The sequence below is a fragment of the Ascaphus truei genome, chromosome 4 (assembly GCF_040206685.1).
Source record: "Ascaphus truei isolate aAscTru1 chromosome 4, aAscTru1.hap1, whole genome shotgun sequence".
NCBI lineage: Eukaryota > Metazoa > Chordata > Amphibia > Anura > Ascaphidae > Ascaphus > Ascaphus truei.
The window spans coordinates 396802937-396808936 of NC_134486.1; the positions used below are offsets into that span (position 1 = coordinate 396802937).

At 38.2% G+C, this 6000-nt stretch overlaps 1 protein-coding gene across 1 annotated transcript in view; it reads right to left on the bottom strand.

The window, feature by feature from the left end:
• BLK (BLK proto-oncogene, Src family tyrosine kinase) overlaps positions 1–4816 on the bottom strand; it is a 76051-nt gene extending 71235 nt beyond the window's left edge. Inside the window, exon 1 of the mRNA XM_075598609.1 lies at positions 4512–4816. The gene's annotated coding sequence lies outside the window, so the exon portion shown is untranslated. The remainder of the gene's footprint in view (positions 1–4511) is intronic.
• Positions 4817–6000: the final 1184 nt, after the last annotated feature.

The window sequence follows — 6000 nt, forward strand, 5'->3', positions numbered from 1 at the left end:
CCTTCCTGACTCAAAATATTAGCAATCAGATTACTCCCTGGATCATTTCTTGGTACAGCTTCTTCACCAGATCCCCACTACAGTATGTATTTTGTTTTTAAGAAGCATGTTTTGAAATAAAATATGTCACCCACTCCAGACCTCAAGACCCCCCCAACAGATCAGGTCTTGAGGATCAGGTCTTGAGGATCAGGTCTTGAGCATCCCTGTCATAGAGTATTGGGCAGTATTATTGTTCAAGTACAGTATCATTGTAAAGTGTCTTTCATAATGCCCCGTATTTAAGCTGCATTGCGCTCAACTAAGTTCCCATTGGTATACTTTGAAGTCCTTGTTAAAGAGAAATCCTCACAGGCCCTTTTGTAGAAGGATGCATGTCTTATAAAGCCCACTAACCCAAGATCTAGTATTCCTGGCTTTCCTTCTCCGACTGAGGTACTGGTCAGAACATCATGGGGCTTATTTATCAAAGTCTCACGGCTTCAACAGTAGGGTGAAAAGCAACACCAGTTTTATCAAGGTAAAACAATCCCATTAAAACCCATTGGATTTTGTTTGTGGATAAATCCAGCGGAGTACTTTTTATTTCACCAATTTTGGCCCTGTTTTGCACTCTGGTGACTTTTATAAATGACCCCCTAATTTATATTCTGAGACCATTTTTACTCCCCAGCATATCATTTAGTTCGTAAAACTCTGTTGCTGGCCTCTGGCATTTATAGTCTTCTCTAAATTAATCTGTTTCACTTGCAGATGTATAAACAAGATGCTTTGCATATTGTACAATAGGCTTATTTAGTTTAAGCCTAAAGTTACTGGTGAATAATCTGTGCAGGAAATTGGGGTGCTATTTATGTTATTTTTACTGCACTGAGCAGACCACATACACGTCTATTTATGTGAGGAACACGGACAGCATTAAATACAGAACAGAGATGTGTGGAAGTGTCCAAAATACAGTCACAACCTTTTTAACTTTGTTTTCAAATTTCGCTTCATTGCGAAATATTCCACCATGTCTCAACTCACCAAAATAGCCAATTTCCACAAAAAAAAATCACAGTTTTGCTAAAGCTTAATAAGGAGAGAGAGAGAGAGAGAGAGAGAGAGAGAGAGAGAGAGAGAGAGAGAGAGAGAGAGAGAGATAGCTGTTCATGACCTTGAAAAAGTCACTGAATTTCCCTCAGGCACCAACATTAGATTGTAAGCTTTGTGGGGTAGGGGCTCGTTGTGGCTACAGATTTCTGTGTATAGTGTCAGCTCAATATAAGGAACAATTATTGCTATTATTCCTCAAATAGGGATTATTTATCAAAGTCTCCTGCTTTGGAAAGTCTGAGGCAGAAATCAGTCCTGGACTTCTCAAAGAAAAGAAAAATACTTCAATAGGATGTTTGACTTTGATAAAGATGCGGCTGCTTTTCTCCCCCAGTAAGACTGAGAAATATCTCCATAATGACAATGAGAATTAAACTGTATTGGCCAAAACGTGACACATTTGGTTTGAAAGCATGGGAGATTGCTTCATTTTCTAATAACTTCCATTGGGCTGAGAGAAAGAAATGGCTACATTTTCAGCTGGACATCCAAAAGCCCACGCAGAAGACCAGCACGGTACGCAAGGTGAATAAAGATGTATTAAATCAAAAAGATTCTGGTATACTGTGTAACATTGCGGTCACAGTACACAATGTGTACCACTCAATGAACCACTATTTATGTTGTGTTACCGTGCTGGTCGTCTGAAGTCTGTGGACTTTTGGATGTTGTGCTAAATGATTGTTTGATACTTTGGGGCCAACGCACTTAGATCACATTTGTAATATTTTTGTATATCAAAATTATAGTGCTAAAAATGAGCACAAACCTTTATAAAATTGTGCATCGCATGTATCGAAGTCATTACGTGACATCAATAAACAAAAAAGCCCCAAATGCACATCACATACTGTATGACAAATGCAGTTTTCTGTGTTTATTGCGGTGTACTTGGTCACTTTCCCAGTGGCACGTCCCGTTGACACAAACAAATATATTAATATATAATATTGCGGTTTTGAGCTTGCTAAGATTGTGTACAGTATGTTTGATCGTTATGTGACTTCATACATATGACGTGTAGTTCATTGAAATGAAGTGATGTTGAATACCCGGTCAATTCAATTTAAATTAAAACAGAACAATGTGTATTTTTTTTTACGTGGAACTAGTATTAGCCAACATAAATTATTGGTATAATATTTTCTTGTAATTAGTCATACTATGAAAATAAAACATTTTGCCAACCTAAAGACTTCCACGTCAAGACTTCCTGCATCAAATAAATATTAGCAACTGAATTCTGCGCTAACAATATAAACAGACTTTTTAGAATTTACGCCCGATTCAACATGGTGGACAAATTTGACGCAGGTTTAACTATTTTTAGTGGCTCAGAGATACCTTTCTTTTTTCCTTTCATTAACATCTCTGTCATTCCCATGTGTGTGCGCCAATATACTTAACGAAAACATTTTTGACTCATATGACGCACTTTGAGAAAAAAAAAGTTAGTTCTGTACTGTACTGTTCACACAAGCGCAATATAATTGGTCATTTCTGTGCATCATTTTTATGCAAAAAAAAAATCAATTTGCGACGCTTTGTACATGGCCTCCAGCCCGTCTCTCAGACGCTACTATTACAATGATGTGAGGGCATCCAATCCACTACATTTTGCAACTACATTTCAGAGATTTTCCCTGGGACAGGGAAACAGTTTAACCACTATGCTAAGAATATTAAAAAATAAACATTTTAAAGTAAAGAAATACTTATATATTTTATCCATTTTGGGCATTTATGTCTTGGCTTTATTTTATGTGTTGCTATAAAACACTGTAATATTTGCTCTTAAATCATTTCCCATAGAAAACAGGGAGACATTGCTTTAGGTAGTTGAGGATTTATTTTGTCCTGGTGTTAAACTGCAATAAAAATATAACACGTGTGTGATAGACATTGCATCTCGAAGAAAGACCTGTGAGGTTTCGAAAGCTCTGTACAGTATTATTTCATCTATTGAGAACTGTCATACTGGTCCATTAAAAACCTACTGTACAACAAATCTATACAGTTAAATGGGTGCAAATTACAGTACGTTGGCTGTCGAGGCAAACTCCGGTTCAGACTTAGCATTTTAACATCTCTTTGAAATGAGAGCAAACAAGATGGCATAACAAGGTGAATATAATACATAACATGTATTGTTTCTTAGGATATGCTTGCCTGTGGTATACAGAAAATCAACCTATTGAAGTTTTTTCTTGATTAAATCCAGAGCAGTATTTTTTATTTTACCAATTTTGCCCCAGTTATGCACTCGGAAGACTTTTATAAATGACCCCCTAATTTATATTCTGAGAACATTTTCTCTCCCCAGCATATCATTTAGTAAGTACAACTCTGTTGCTGGCCTAACAAGGTGAATTTAATACACGACATGTATTGTTTCTTAGGATATGCATGCCTGTGGTATACAGAAAATCAATGCATTGTAAAGTCTCCCGGTGGCAACACTTGGGTAAAAATACTGCACCAGATTAATCAATACAAAGCATTCCCAGTGAAACCAAATGGATTTTCGTTTTTGATACATTTGGTATTGTTTTTATGTTCCAGATCCTCCTCCATTACTGCAAGTCGGATACTATGATACAGGACCAGCCATAGAGATGTATGAAAGTTATATATCCCATAGGTCTATTTGCTAAAGTGTCCTGGCTCACAAACTGGGGCCAAATGAGAGCAGAAACATTGTATCAGATTTATCGGGGGATGCAGGTTCATAAAATAGCTTGGGATTTTTTGCTTTGAAAATATGGTCATTTTTTAATCTCAGGTTTTGCCCCATTTTAACAGCCGGAAGACTTTGATACAAAAGCAGTTTGCTGAAGTCTCAAGCCTGCAAAACTAGGATGAAAACAGCGCAAAAGAAGCCCAATAATTAAAAAAGAAATACAAGTGAAATCAGTTGGAGTTTTCCCTTTGATAAATATGGTGCAGTTTGAGTTTGCACGGGTCTTGTATCAAGGAGAAAGTGGTGCTAAAAACGTGTCCAGGTGTTTCAAAGAAAAAAATCCTGCTGCTTTCAATGAGATTTTGTCCTTTGATACAAAGAGGCAGTCCTACATATGTATCAATGTCTCCCTGCTTCAAAACCTGTCCCCACGTTTTTCACAGGAGTTGTTCTCTTCAGTAAATATGGTGCTATTTTTACCACCATTTTTCCAGATATGCGAATCTCTTGAAATTGACTTTTTGGGGGAAAATATGCAAACATAGCAGTGTAAAGAGTCATATACCCACAGGTCACAGTACTCCAGTTGTGTGAATCTCTTCCAATGTGCTTAGCAAAAATCACACACTGTACACCTCTAGTGAGGAGAGTTTGATACATAAGCCCATACTGTATGTCCTGCAAAAAAATAAATCCCAATCATAAACAAAATAAATAAAGACAAAACATTTACCTCTCCCGTCAGTTTAACAGCATGTCCTGAAATGTTGGCAGGTTCACAAAATTAAAAAATATATATATGTGGTACGGCAATATTTTTGGTGCTTTTCTGGCAATAGTCCATTAGAGAGACATATTGTGGTCCGTTTTGTATCTGTCCTGTCAGTTAGACTGTGATGATGCTCGTGGTTTCCTGCCAGCCGTTAAAGGATAAATCTGTTTGGTTACGTTTAGTGTCTGTGACGGAGGCCGACAGTCACACACCTAAAATAGTCAGTAGTTCTCAAAGCGCTGAGTTTAACCACCAATCTCTGAGATTACATGCACACACACAAATAATTTCAAGAGGAAACATCTGACCTTTAGGCCATGCAGACAGGCTCAATCCACCTGAGTCTAAACAAGACGGTGAACATATTATTACAAGAACTGGGAACAGCCTTATGGTTTCAGATCTCCAAATGTATTTTTATGCTCTACCCAGTTCTACTTTAACTTGCCTCCTTATAAGTATACTTTAGATTGTGTTGTTCGATGTCATCCAAAAAGTAAGCAAGCATAAATGGATTTTCTTCTGACTTAATATTACAGTGTCTCAAATAATACAGTATTTCTAAAAATATGACATGTAATAGATCCTAGTTACATATTAATCTGATATTGTATATGTGTGTCTTGATTTTGGTGCTGTGCTCATCTTTTGACTTTACCTATACATGTATATAAATTTGAGCCAAGTACAAAGTCACCTTGTTCGTACGCCTTGGTATTATTCTGTATTATAGGCTACAGCAGTAAAATTCCGGGCATTATTGAAAACCCTGCTCTCTGATTGGTTAAAATTCTGGGCATTATCCAATCAGTAATGCCCGGAATTTTAGCAGCTTGCAATGTGTAGTTTTCAATGTGTGTATTTTCAGCAGAACAGCTTTCAGAACAGCTGAGACAGGGCAGGGGATTGGTCAGAATGAAGTAACATCTCTGAGAAAGGGCAGGGGATTGGTCAGGAAGTATCAGCCACAGGTTGACTCCTCCCCCTCCAGAGCTGAGTGAGATTTTCTGAGCAGATTCAGTTGAATTTGGGGAGGGAGAGAAAGAGTATGCAAATTTGTAAGTGGCTGTCTGCAGTTTGTTTGTGGCTGCAGTTTGTGTGTGTGTCAGTGTGTCAGTAGCAGTGTTTATGGGTGTAGCAGCAGCAGCAGCAGTGTGTGTGTGCTGTGCTGTTGTGTTGTATATGTGTGTGTGGTTGTGTGTGTGTGTGGTTGTGTGTGCATGGTTGTGTGGTTGTGTGTGTGGTTGTGTGGTTGTGTGTGTGTGTGGTTGTGTGGTTGTGTGGTTGTGTGTGTGTGTGTGTGTGTGTGTGTGTGTGTGTGTGTGTGTGTGTGTGTGTGTGTGTGTGTGTGTGTGTGTGTGTGTGTGGTTGTGTGTGTGTGGTTGTGTGTGTGTGTGGTTGTGTGTCTGTGGTTGTGGAGGTGCTGTGTGTGTGTGTGGTTGTGGAGGTG